At 36.1% G+C, this 14,457-nt stretch overlaps 1 pseudogene; it reads right to left on the bottom strand.

The window, feature by feature from the left end:
• Positions 1-263: 263 nt before the first annotated feature.
• On the bottom strand, positions 264-12,299 carry LOC101573004 (annotated as a pseudogene).
• Positions 12,300-14,457: the final 2,158 nt, after the last annotated feature.

Raw genomic sequence — 14,457 nt, 5'->3', positions numbered from 1 at the left:
ATCTCACTCTGCCGGACCTGTGTTCTGGGTTTGTTCAGGATCCCGTGGCCCTGGTCGTCTCACTCATTCGCTGGGCCTGCGCTCTGGGTTTGTTCAGGATCCCGCCTGACTTGGTCTTTTATTCCTGTTTTCTTTGTTTTTGTATCTTGGACCCTCCTCTCTGTTGACAGAAGAGTTCATCACAAACATTGCTCTAAACTGAGTTTTGTAGGATTTGTGCCTTTGGCAATCGAGGCATAAAGTGGTCATACAGGCAGGGCAATTCAATACAGCATCAGTACTGGGAACTGGCTATTGCTGATGTGGTCTCTGTCATCCAAAACCATGATAACCTCTGCTCTGTGCATCAACCCAGGCCTGGCCTCTGTTATCTTTTTCAGGATCATGCAGTAATTCATCATTTGTTGGAATCCTGTGCTGTCTCTTCTTTTTCTTCTTGTTTACCTGTGTTCCTTTGTCTTCATCCTCACAATCAGAATCAAAATATATATCACCATGGTACTCTGCTGGAGCTATTCCAACTTTTGCATTTCCTGAGGAAGACCCTGTTCCAAGAGAAGACAGCCTGTCCTCCATTGTTTTATGATGTGATTTAACTCAGCTTCCATTTCTTTTACAAATTCATCTTCACTAGAGGACTCACTTTCTCCAGTAAGACATTTTCTGATGACTTTCTGTTTCTCGTCAGGGGTTCCACGTAAAAGTACATCCACTTCTCTTCAGAGCTCATGAAAGCTGGCTTCTCATCACTAGGCTCTTCAACTGCATAGGATCATAGTCATCCTGGAGCTGGCTCACGGCGTCTGGAAGGAGCCTACACAAACTCACACAGCTTAGCGATTCTGTTTGCACTGCGTTACTGCCCCTAACAGAAGAATGGCTTTCATTCAGAATTCATCCAGTACAAGTGTTAGAGGTGCTGTAGTGAGAAAGGAAAACTTTTCTTACTGTTGGTGTGAGTGTAAACTACTAGAACCTCTGTGGAAATCGGCGTGGAGATTCTTCAAAAAATTAGGATTAGAGGTCCCGTTCAACCCAGCTATTCCCCTCCTCAGTAGTTTGCCAGAAGACTTAAAAACATCATAACAGTGATATGTGTATGCCCATGTTTATAGCTTCACAATTTATAATAGCTTAACCTTGAAACCAACCCAAATGCCCATCAATGGAGAAATGACTAAAATAATGTGCTATTTTTATGCAATGGAGTTCTACTCAGCTATAGGAAAGGATAAATTCAAGGCTTTTATAAGTAAATGAATGAACCTTGAGACCAAGCTAATAAGTGAAATAAATTTGCCTTGAATGAAGTATAATATATATATATATATATATATATATATATATGTTATACTCTTAATTTTTATTAGTTAATTGAAAGAAAAGTTTTGTGCTTATATTATTTGATCAAATTTTCATGCCTGTACTTATAATCTGAGCAACTACTTTGAAAATAACAATAGGCAATATACTACCCATTGTTATCTTCCTACTACCTTAATTTGAAATTTTGTATTTATCTTTTTCATTTTAAAATTAATTTAAGACAACCTCCAACAATAAAGGTAACTTTCACTTAGACAGTAAAGATTTGGTAAGCACTCTGTACACCGTATCAGTTCCTGCCCATAATTGTCAATAAGGCTACACTCCACAAGATTAAGCTGTTAATCAGTAGCTAAGTCACATAGATATTTAGTGGCACAAGGAGGATATAACATGATCTTTTTTGTTCAAAGACCATTTTGAACTATTCCCTCCCTAAATCGTATCAGTTATTTCTTCCCTTATGCCTATTCATTCAACTGGTTCTTAGAGATGATATAGTTTAGATTTTCTGATTCCTAGGAACTCACTAGCCTATAGAATTCTCCAGGGTAAGGTCTGGATCTAGAGATGTTTGCTATCCTTAACACCTTGGAATATTTCTATGCTTCAAACTCCAGAAGTGGTTGTTGAATAAGTTATCAAATAGACAATAAAGTTAAGTAGATAAAACATGTATAAAATAAAAATTATTGTGCATTGTCAGCAACACTTTACATAGTGCCAGTTATCCGCGACCCCTGCAGTGAGTCCTCAATCTCCAAACTGCAGAACACTGCAAGAAAGTAAAAACAAGATGCAAGAATAGTGAGAAAATAGGGCTCAAGAATGATCAATGTTCTCTGGGAACAAAGACCAAGGATCTCCAGCTATCCATCATTTTGTTATCAAGTACAATGGGAGGAGTATGGTGCTTTTCTTGGAACAGTGCAGAAGTAGTGATTGAATGGGCAAGTTTAACATCATAAAGGAAACTAGTTAAGGTCTATGCCCACATGTGGGTACTAGTTCTTCCTGTGTGGTTCTCAGCACACCTCATCCTGCTCTGTGAGTTTCAAGCCTCACAGACCATCTAGATCTCTAGGTGACTCAGAGGAAGTGGAAATTCTGTTTTCCAAAACCAGCCCAGAAGGTTTGGCAAGGAGAACCTTGGACAGATTCTATATCAATGTATAATTCATGGTCCACAATGGTGTATAGAACTATAGGATTTCTGGTTTCTTCACTTATAGACATCTTTTATAGAGTAAACTTTGAAGACTTTTATATCATCCTCCTGTAGGAAATAAAAACCTAAGCGGATTTAAATCAGGAAGCATCTGTTCTCTTGCTTGTGAAAAGCACTAGGTTGCAAAATGGAATGGAACAATGAGGGGACATGATTAAATTGTCAGATTAAGGGTGCCTCTACTCTCTCTGTCTTTCTCTCTATCTCTGTCTCTCTGTCTGTCTCTGTCTATATCTATCTGTCTCTGTCTGTCTCTGTCTGTCTCTGTCTCTGTCTCTGTCTCTCTCTGTCTCTCTCTGTCTCTCTCTGTCTCTCTCTCTGTCTCTCTCTCTCTCTCTCTCTCTCTCTCTCTCTCTCTCTCTCTCTCTCTCTCTCTCTCTCTCTCTCTCTCTTGCTGCCAGCACCCAAGAATGTTTTGAGGGAAGCAAAATTTTCTTCTCACAAATGTTACTTTCAAAGGGCTTAGAATAACATTTCCCAATTCTATTTCTAAATCTATTCTATATCTATCACCTTTGACATTCAAAAGCTACGCCACAGTGCAGGTGTACTTAGTGACTGTGACATACAACTGAAATATATATCTGCATGCTTACATGCTTATACTTAATGTACATGTTAGTGCTCCAGCAAGCCCTTGAAAGGGTTGCTCCTTTTCATGAAATTCGGTTATATGCTGCACAATTTAATTATTTCTTATATTTTCCATGTTTTTAGGGGCAATGGTAAAATTTCTGTGTACTTTTTAACCTTTTAATTCCCTTTTTCTTATTCTCATCTGCCTTTCTTGAAATGCAGTGGCAAAGATGCCTGCAATATTCATTCTAGTTCATTGGTTTATAAAGTATTTCTTAACCTTGTTTTGAATCTTAGTGTTCTTTGCATTACAACAGAGATTTGGTATGAGAAGCACAACTTATAGGAACAGTTACTCACTTTATTTTGTCTGCATAACAAAGTTCCAACCACTTATGCTACCTTCTTTCAATGACTCAGGACTATAAAAATCCCATAGGAATCCTTTCCTGTTTGTCAACTACTGTTACCATGGTAACAAATGTTTCTTTTGGTCATTTTCCTGCCATGAAATTGGGCTAAAAGAAGCATGACTTTGGATTCTTTTTTTCTTGTGTTTGAAGTCATCTGATCCTTTTCATCATTCCTGAAAGCTTTGGTTAGGAATGCCATTCTTGGCAATTTTATTAAAATGTTTTTTTTTTTTTAAATTCTAGGCAACGTTAGATATACTTCACTCTGTCCTGTTTAAACAGAAAAGACTATTTCACACAGACTTATTGCCATCATTTAAATATATGAACCAAAGAAATAAAATAAAAGATCTGGATCTTTATGTAAAAATATATCTAACTTTAAAAGTTGATGAAGAAAATATCTGAAAGCACTGAAAAGATCCATTAACCAAAATAATACGATAAAAAAGACTAAATAGAATACTTAAGAAGTCAAACAGTATATAGTATTCAGAAACTAAAAATAGCAGTTTTACAAAAGCATCATTTTATGAATTACATTTAGAATAATATATTCGTAAGGAAAAGATAAAGCTTCACTCTCTGTTAAAGTTTGTGTATGTAGGAGTTAGAGACTAAGGTCCATTCTTTGTAAAATTAATATCCTATTGCTTTAGGGTAGTTTGGTGGAAAAACAAAAACACAAAATTATATCCTTTGTCTCTGTGTAGTGTTGGTACCCTTATACAAATAAAGCAAATACATGTCAGTCTGTATTCATTCTTCTATTTTATTTATTTGCTTGTAGAATACACAACTCTGTAATTACTCTATGATCATGATAGCTCTTCAAATTTTATAGTCTGTTTTTCTTAAAAGCTTCCTTTTCTATTCCAAGTACTTTGAATTTCGAAATTTTGAAATCAGCTTGCTGTTATTTAGATTTTTATTCCATAGGATCTAAATCAACTCTAGATCAATTTTGGAAAATCAATCTATTAGCAATACTGGACATCCCAATCCATGAATGTAGTATAATTCTCCATTTATCTAGATCATTGTTATCAAATGAGCATTTGCTAGTTTTGAGTGTAAAGACTTCCATGTTGTTCTTCACTTTTATTCCTAAGTATATGAGAGCTTTTAGACTTTCTCAGTTGGCATTGTTTCTTCAATTTCAACTGGAAACTTTTTGTTAGTGTGTGAAAATTCTATTGATTTTCCATATTGTTCTTGTATCCAAAGACCTTGCAAATACACGTATTATTTTAATACACCTTTAAGTAGGTTCATACTCCCTCTTTATATAGTTATACAAATTTCACATAAGTTAATAACTCTCACAATCAAAAGACAATGGGAAAAATTAGCAGATAGCTCATAAACTGATAAAATAAAAAATGTGTATATGTGTGCATGTGACAAAGCCTTTATATGTATACAATGTGGAAAACTCACAAGTCAATGAGAATAAGATCAATCTTAAAAATAGAAAAAGTATTCAAATAAGCAATTAATAGCCAAACACTAAAGAGCAAATCAACATTTTCAAAACTGTTTAATACCATTATTCATCATGCAAATTCAAATTAAAGCCATAGTGAGATATATACCATGGAAATTGATAATGATAGAAAGATTGATTACCTTATCTATTAAGGAAGAGGTGGAACAGGTAGACTTTCCAAATATCATTGATGAGATCATATATTGCTTAGACAAGAGTTTCCACCAAAGGTAAATACATGATCACTCAGATGAAAAAGCAACTCATGAATGAGATTCCAGTAAAGTAAAGAAATAAGTCCAGCAAATGGATCTGCATGTATACACAGAGCATGTGTGCGTGGGAGGGGCATGCACACACTTCCATGTTTATGTACGTATCTGTCTATCTCGCTGTCTGTCTACACATATTCATACTGCTGCCAGTTGCTTTATTTATAGTTCTTTCAAAGTGGGAGCAACACAAATATGCAAATATATGAAAGTGTATAAAAAAACTGAGATATATTCATCTAGTAGAAAACTACACAAGAAACAATAAGAAATTGTGGGTATAGCTGGCTGAATATTGAAAGCTGTTTGAGTAAAATACCCCCAGTGAATACACCTTGTGTGATTTTATTTATTTATTTATTTATTTATTTATTTATTTATTTTTCTGTATTTTAAGGAAGGATCTACAGCGTGTTCAGGGTCTCACTACTAGATCAGAATAGTAGTGATTCTCCTGTTTACAGCCTCCCAAGTACCGGAATTACAAGCGTGTTCTACCATGCCCACTCTCAATTTTCCTCTCAGTGTACCCTAGGGGCAGGGCTGGCACCTCAGGCCCAGGGATTGAACCCCGCCCCTGCGCCTGCTTGCAGGAGCTTTAATCCTCTGAGCTATTTGGCCGGCCCTCTGTGTGATTCCTTTTAAATCAAAGTTGGCCGACTAGTGTTCAAATTCTAGTTTAGGAGTCAGAAGAGAGTTTGTCTCTGATTTGGGAAGGTGCTCATCAGGGAGAGGCAAAAGGAGCACTTGTAGGGTGTTGGAAGTATTCTGTGTACTGACCTAGGTAATGGCTCCACAGAGTTTTATAAATTCAAAAATCTCAGGCTGTACCCTTAAGACTGTGCAATCAGTACCAAATAAGGTACATATGTCTTATTTTATTTGGAAGATTGATGATATGAAAATGAAAATTTTAAATAATGCTGGCAAAATGCTTAGTATAATTTTGGTGTCACATTTCAAAATATGGTAAAACATGTTTAAATGCCCATGGTTGTTTCCTTTTTGTTTTACAGAATAGAAAATAAATTTTCATAAATAAGAAATTATCAATATATATTATATTGTGTATCATTATTTATAAAGTAATTTACTCAGTATAAGATATAAGCCAAAAATGTATAATTATAGCTTAGCCAAAAAACAAACCATTAGCTGGATACTTCCCACTGTGACATAGTTAAAAATTTGAAAACAATAACATTTTTGGAGAGCCTATTTGGTGCTTACGCTATGTGCATGGAATGGCTCATTCTAGTTAATGTTTACTAGGTACTGATGGGCCAGGCTTAATAATACCTGAGTACTTTTTTTACAGATTAAAAAAAGAAGCTTCATAACTTGTTCAGTGTCACACAATTAATAAGTAGCAGAGCTAGCAGCTGACCTTAACTAATTTGATAAAGTTCTTATACAGAATTATATTCGTGATCTGTTGTTTAAAGAGATGTATGGCCAATAGTTACAAGATCCTATATAAATAATATGTAAAATGGACGATCATATTCACATATCGGTGCACATAAAGTACAATCCTGTGACTGAGCTCTCGTGAGCCAGTTAGTTGCCAGATCCTCTGTTTGTCAGTCAAATAACTAGCTATGCAGATTCTGCCTAGTTTTATCAAAAACTTTATGATGTAATCTAGTCACACTTTAGAGAATGGAACATTTCAGATGCCATTTACAGTTCATAGAAGGGTTTTACTGCACATGGGTCACAGATTGAGCAGAGAAACTTATTTGGTAAAGATCAACCAAGTTGCTGAGCCTGTCGTTTCTGGTGTCGGGATTATGGACAATTTCAAAATATGAGTAAATTTAGCAGAGAAAAGTTTTTCTTGTTGTAAACTAGTTTGATGCTAAATTGATGCTATTAAACAAAAAAGGCCATGGGATAGGTGGTAAGATATGTAGAGACCAGCCTGGGTCTTAATTCATGTCCTGTCATCACCCAGCTAGTTCATTTAATTTGGGCTTTACACTTCACAGAAAATGTTAACGTTTACTGAAAGCATAATTTGTACCAAGGATCTTTGAAATGTCCCTTATGAATAGATATCCCCAATTAATCATTTCAACATCCTGATGAGGTCAGTGTTCTTGTTATCCCTCTTGTGTGCTTAAGAAAACAAATACAGAGAGGTTAAGTAAGTTGAATAAGGATGCACTGTATAATTTTAACACAGAAAGCCTCTCAGATATGTGCTTGAGACTCCTAAGCTATATCTCTTTTATGAGTTTGGCACCACAGAATTCATCTCCTGACTAAAATGCATGGTCGGATAGGTCTGTGAAAAGGCCCCAACACACTTAAGTACTCTGTGATCTTTAATTTCTGCCAAAAATTTGCTCTATATAATCAAAAATCTATTGTTCTCAGTTATCTATGATATGCCAAATTCCATAGGAGCTTTTCTCTTCCTTTTCCTTGTCAGTTTCATGAGCCACTTGCTTCGAGTGACGTGGCACAAGCCTTCAGCATGGGGGAGGACACAGCAACCTGAGAACACGCTGGGATTCAGCCCAAACAAAGCTGTATGATGATTTCATAAATGTGAACTTGAAAAGAGAGATTGACAGTTATTCTTAACCTCATCTCACATGTTCTAATTTTTAAGTCAGTGATTTAATGTAATTTTCTTTAGCTGTTAGTTGGATTCAGAATAAACTTGAAGCATAAAATCACACAAAGCTTTTGTTTTGCAAAGCTCTTCCACAAATCACCCTGGTTTCATGCCCTAATTAACCAGTGCTCCTGGGGGACTGAGAGGTTATTTGGTTTTCAGCTTCTGCAGGTAGACTAATAGCATAGCAAGAGGATTCTGAAATAACAGGAGTTATTTTTCATATTTGAAGCAGTTTCCCATGGATTCTTATATAATCATGTAGAAAACGTGAAGCATTGTTTCCATTGGAATTGTAGCTTATGCGGACATGAACTCCCAAGACTACAAGAATCTACCCGCTCCTAGGTTTGTTGAGCATGATATTATTCCAATGTGTTAAATTGAACATATCATTATGTTTAGAAATCCCTACCATAGTCCTTGACCCTTATAATCCACAGAAGAGTGAAAGCATTTCTTTTCTCAATTAAATCAGTTTTTAAAACATGTAATAAAGCATTTCTCATTGACTGAAATAAGAACAGAGTACGATTTTCCAATTTAGTAGGATAGTCTAACAGGATATTGGGATCCAGTGAGGTTTAGCTAACAATCAAGTCTAAAGAGAAACATTACTTGATTTCCTTATACGTTATCATTAGCCCCGTAAAATTGGCTTATTGAGCAGAGTCTCAAATCAAAATTTTACAACATCTCTCTCAGCACATTGTACACTGGGGCCTTGTTCTTAAAGGACACATTCATTTATCATCCAGAATTGTTTTATTTTAAAAAAGTATAGTTGTACAACAGAGGCTGTTGTTTTCCCTACTGTAAGCAATTTTATTGCAACAAGTTTCCTGATCAAAAATAAATGCTATTGCTATGAAATTGCCTTGTATGGTCAATCTATGATACATACACAGTAGGAAATAAAACCATCTGATTTTCATATTTTAGGATTTTGGTGCTTTGGCTTCTAATTCTAGAGAACAATTGTGTCCGTCCATGTAAAATTATTTACATAATTACAGATCAAACCAATCAGTTACTCCCTTGTAAGGCTAAAGGTCGCATCCAGCATAAGCAAGTAGCTCAGATGCTGCTCGGCTCTTAATACCTGTTCTCTCCAGGGCTGCCGCCCTATTCCCAGGGCTGATTGCCCTCTGTCCTGTGGCTCCAGGTAATGTAAATTGTATCTTGTCCCTGGGTAATCGAGATCAGTGTTGTCTTGTCTGTCCAGCCCCTGCCCAGGCCCTCTCTGTGCTTCGATAATGGTTTTGGTGGGCAATCAAGGCGGATGCCTTCTTGACTCATCTCTCATAATAGATTGTCCTCCTCAGGCAAAATTGAATAACCCCCGACATGGCCTGGAGGCAAGCAATGAGAATTCAATAAGTCTGCAGGGTCAGTGTCCTGTCATTTTTGGCAAGCAAGTAATTATTCTGCACTAACATTCAGTAATAGGAGGAGGAAACTGCTTGGACACTTTCATCCTGATGCCCAGGAAAGTCACCTTAACAGGATCTTTCCTCTAATCATCCATAATTCCTTCTCCTCTTCTTATGCAATTTGGTCCACTTTTCATGTGAGTTGCATGTGTGCATTTACCAGCAGCTTTTTTTTTTCAAACCTGCAGCATCTGTGGGAAAGTTTAACAACTTCACTGCCTGTTGTTTAATATTTTCCACTTTTATGGGTTGCAGTTGTCCTGTCTATTTGCCTTTACTGATTTGTGAAAGATTTATTATAAACCAAATACAGCTGTTCTTCCCTTTCATAAAGTCAAACCACTTTGGCAAACCTGTTTTCCACTATGAAAATGCAATCAAAGCCGTTTCCCTTACCAGCTTGTCTACACAAGCATTTAGTTCTGTTTAACGGTGCAGCAGAGGTGCTAAAGTGGTTATGGAATAACTTAAGCAAAAGGGAATGCACATGCTTCAAAAGTAAACAGAATAGAGGAATAAATGATTTTGCTGTTGGACTTCTGTTGGGGTTTATTGTTATTATGTATGGATCCCAAGACACTACATTTGTACTACCCTCCCCCCCAAAAAAGCATCTGCTAATTGAAGGCACTTGAGTATTTTGGTTTTGCATACACATTGAATCATACACTTTAACTGTGTAACCTTACCTTAGACTAGTATTATGACTGACCTTTTAATGTTCTTAGGATTTGGCATGTGGACCATTTCTTCACTCATCATTGATAAAACATGGAGACAAATTCTTGTATCAAAGAGACATATTCACTTTAGCTAATCTGTTCCTACTGTGGCATTTAGGCCTCTGATTTATGACATTTACATGAAAAAAATGCTGAATAGCCAGTTTTGAAGAAAAAAAATTAGTACCGCTTTGTTACTTCCAATGCCATTCTTTAAAACTATCTTTTTTAATTGAAAAGTTGAAAACAAACGAGGCTTCTTTACCCAGCCCAAGTTGCTTTTCTCTTCCTTTTCACTCTCTGTAAAACTATTGCTTTATTCATTGAAAGGAACCTTTATCTTTTCTCTCCTGAGACTGGTGCATGGGGAGTAATGAAGAGGCGCTATAAGAGCAGAATAAGCACTTTCCATGACTGATTGACGATTGATTATTGCTGCGATGCTTCCCCACGGTCACTCATCACTGTGCTTTTTTGACAACCAAGCTTTATTTCTGACATGAAAAAGGTGTTTTGATCTGCATCAATTTGGCTTGTTAACTGTGACAAAACTCAAACTGATACTGATCATGTTCAGTTGTCGATGTTGATTTGGATCCTGGATGTAGAAAAGCTTCATCTTCCTCCACATAATAATATATTTTATTTTGTGTGCAAGACATCATAATATCGGAATAGTCAATGACTATTCTTCTAGAATAGTGTCTCATTATCCTCAAGCATTTAAGACTTTAATCACTATATTAACTTTTTGCCATTATTTTATGGTATTTTTAAACCTTTCAATGTATTTTTAGTAGCCTATTTTGACCTTTTTATGACCTTTTTTAATACTGTTAGGGGAGAAACTATCTGCTTTTCATGCAAACAACTTAGAAATAAGAATTGTGAAAGATTTATTTCTCAAAAAGGACTTATGTCCTTGAAACAAAAGATAGCATAGGTAATATACTTTAAAGATTGAGTTAAGAAAGGGAAAACATTGACTAATCTACGCTCTTGTCTTTTTTTTTTAATTTCCCAACTGCTTTGAGTTTAAAGAATGAAACACAACTAATTACTTACCAATGAACTATTTTCCTCTGATTTTAAGACAAAAATGTATTTGAAATTAATACACCCTAAACATTTGTCAAAGTGCTTGTGATAAAGTGATATTTGCTGTTAAGAAACTCAAATGGCTTACATCTAACTGTATGAAATGTTGTCATTTTTAAATTTGGTAACTGAGAAATTAGCCAAGGCAATTAACATTTTTCAAATCAATCAAACATATTTCACTCTTGACATTGAAGTACAAATTTTTGCTTTTACACTTTCTTCTTGTCTTTACTTCACTAGTTGTTAAGAAAAGAATTGGATCAGGAGATAGCTTAGCGGCATAAACTCTTGCCTGGCAAATGCAAGGTCTTGAGTTTGATGTTCAGTACCAAAAAAAAAAAAAAAAAGGAGAAAAATAAATGAATTTAGCTGTATGCCACAGAGAAATTCTGTAAGGCCAGTGAGCAGTTTTAATTGTGCTTTTTGATGAAATCCTTGGAAATGACCATTGGACCTTAGCTAATACTGTTTTGTTAAATCAGATTTCAATTGTTTGCATGCTATCATCTGGGGACTTGCATCATTAATTCTCTTCCCCTTTCCATAATAGTTATCTTTAATTTTTAGATTCAATATATCCAGCATTGTGCTGTACTTGCAAAAGCATTAAATTTATTTTTCACTACTTTGGCATATGAAATCTACTTCAAATAATTGCTGTATTTGCCTGAAAGATTATAAAAAAAAAAAACCTTCTTGTTGATATCTTGGCTGCTCTAGCATTGTTTGTAAAGTATTAAAATTTATAAATAAAAACTAACATCTAAGTATGTCCCTACCATTCAAAACACACACTGGACGAAAGCAGATTTTTTGCTAATGGCTTGAAGTTGCCCAATCTGGTCTCCTGGCTCTTACCTTTTCATAAGGGTCATGTTCCTGTGTCACTGAAACAGGTGAGCTCCGAGTTGCTCTGAATTTATCACCAGGGTGCATTTCAGGCAAACACTGAACACTAATTTTTCCATGTTTTGCGATGAGCCTGTCCCTCTCTTTGTTTTCCCTTGGCCCCCTCTGAGGCAGCACCCATGGTGCAGGGCACTGTACCCGCAGATTGCTGGTGCTTCTGGATGAGGACAGGTCCAGACTCGCAGACACCTCTCTGCTGGCCATAGCACCAGCCTCACCTTTGGTTCCTTGTTTCTGCAAACTGTCAGAGGAAGATGCTGAGATGCGATGCAAGTGTGGGGTTGGAGGGCCAGGGTAGTCTGCAGAACTGAGAAGAAAAGAAGTCACTATTTTTATGATCCCCCATCTACATTGTCCTGCCCCCAAATACTTTAATTGTATGACTGATAGACAGTGTGGGAGATCGTAGTCATTTCATGACTCTTGTGTGTTTTTCTCTTAAACTTTTATTTATTTACCTAGGATGAAATGGTTTACTTTTCATTCAGTTTTCCAGCTTTACCTTATATAAAGGCTCAAAATATGAGAGAAGCATGATAGAACTACTGATGAGAAGCAGAACCAGCATGATTCAGAATCAGGGCAAGTCCCCATAGAGGTTCCTCGGGGAGAAGCAGGCCACCCGCTTCTGTTGGTATAGATTAGAGGAAAGTCAAGAAATCAAATCTACAGCCAGATTGCCGGGATCAGCCCCTTGACTGTTCATTTACTTGTTATTCTTTCTTACAACTTTTATACAAAATCTTTGTGCCTTTTGCTTGCCTATAAAATGGAACAATGAATAAAAACATCTAAAGCTGTTTTGAAAATCAAAGAAGTAAAAATAGTTCATGCTTATAAACAGCATTGTAGAGAAGCTGGTATTTTACAAAATGCTTTCTCAAATATCATCGTTTTGGCTTATGAAAAGGGCACACATCCTTTTATATGCAGAAGCTAAAGGAGTGAAGGAGTGAGCCATGGCTCAGGATGAGAAAGACTTGATCCAGGCCTGCTTTTAAACCTAAGTTTGCATTTCTCCTTGGGCTATTATTTGTTTGTGAGACTGAGTATCATTTACTATGATGGGCTTTGTTTTTAAAAAAATAAGTGAAAAGCTAAATGTTTAGCAAATATTAGTGAGAGAAAAGAAAGAAAAAACAATAGGTCTTGGTAAGAGAAAAATATGAACTCTACCTTTTTAGATCTATCCATGTATTCATTTATCTAGGAAATAACTATTAAGAATCTGAAGTTAATAGGCCTCAACTGTACAAAATAGATCACGTACTTGAATTGAATAGAACTGAATTCTAGAAGTTCAGTGGAGATTGAAGCAGGTAAAATGATTACAATATCACATAACAAAGATATGTGTGATTCAGACTGAGAATGAGAGAAAGATCAGGCAAGTTTACCTGTAGCAGATGAAATGATAACTTAGTTCATGATTTTAAAAGGTTATTGTGAGTTGTATGAAAACTGTAGTCTATGTTACAGAACTAGAAAAGGAAAGACTGGGTTGAGGCCTCCTGTAATAGCCAAGGCCAAAGCTTCACTGTTATACCTGAAAAAGGGGATCTAGTAAAAGGGCTAGTTTGAGATAAAACGGAGACAATGACTGGCTAAGCATGTTTTTGTCAAGTATAAGACTTCAACATGCAGCCATAGAAACACATTCTTGGAAATGAGAAGAAAGATGGATAAAAATCTGAGAGAATGATCTACTCAGCCAATGATTCGCTCACTTGTGAGTGCAATCACCGTGCTGGTATCATGAAGCCCACAATGGCCATTTTATACGTGAGCAACCACTGACACTTGTAGGCAATTCTCTACCTTCACGTTTGGGTGATGGTAACTGGCAGCCCTGCAAACAATGATTCATGACAGCTAAAATCTTTAAGATGACTCACCCTGAAACTGGACAGCCAAAAATAGAGCTATCCCTGAGCAACATGCTGTCAGACACTCAAAAGAACAAAAAGCAGAAACAAACTGAAATTGAAAGGTGACTTTGACAACAATCTACTCCACTTCTCCACTGTATGAAACATGGTAATGCCCATTAGCATATGATTAATGAATGTGAAAGGGATGTGCACGCTTAATTCAATGTGTTCCCAAAGAAGCTGCAAGGCAGATTATTGTCTTTTCTATCTTTAAGGGAGGTGGTTCAGGAGACAGGGAGGAAGGAATAATATGACTTTCTGATTGGGTGGGATATTTTCAACTGTCTAGGGAGAAAATTCCTTAAAAGTTGCTTCTCTTTAAGGTGTTAAAATGTTTTATGATCACTGAAACCTAGCATCTGGATTTTGTCTTTTTGAAAAATTTAAGGCATTATATATCTATGTAGTCTTTTATCTATTTCTTTAAATAA

Source organism: Octodon degus, unplaced genomic scaffold (genome assembly GCF_000260255.1).
Source record: "Octodon degus isolate 3935 unplaced genomic scaffold, OctDeg1.0 scaffold00016, whole genome shotgun sequence".
NCBI classification, from domain to species: domain Eukaryota; kingdom Metazoa; phylum Chordata; class Mammalia; order Rodentia; family Octodontidae; genus Octodon; species Octodon degus.
The sequence above is the reverse complement of the archived record's forward strand: the minus strand, read 5'-3'. Positions and strand labels throughout refer to the sequence as shown.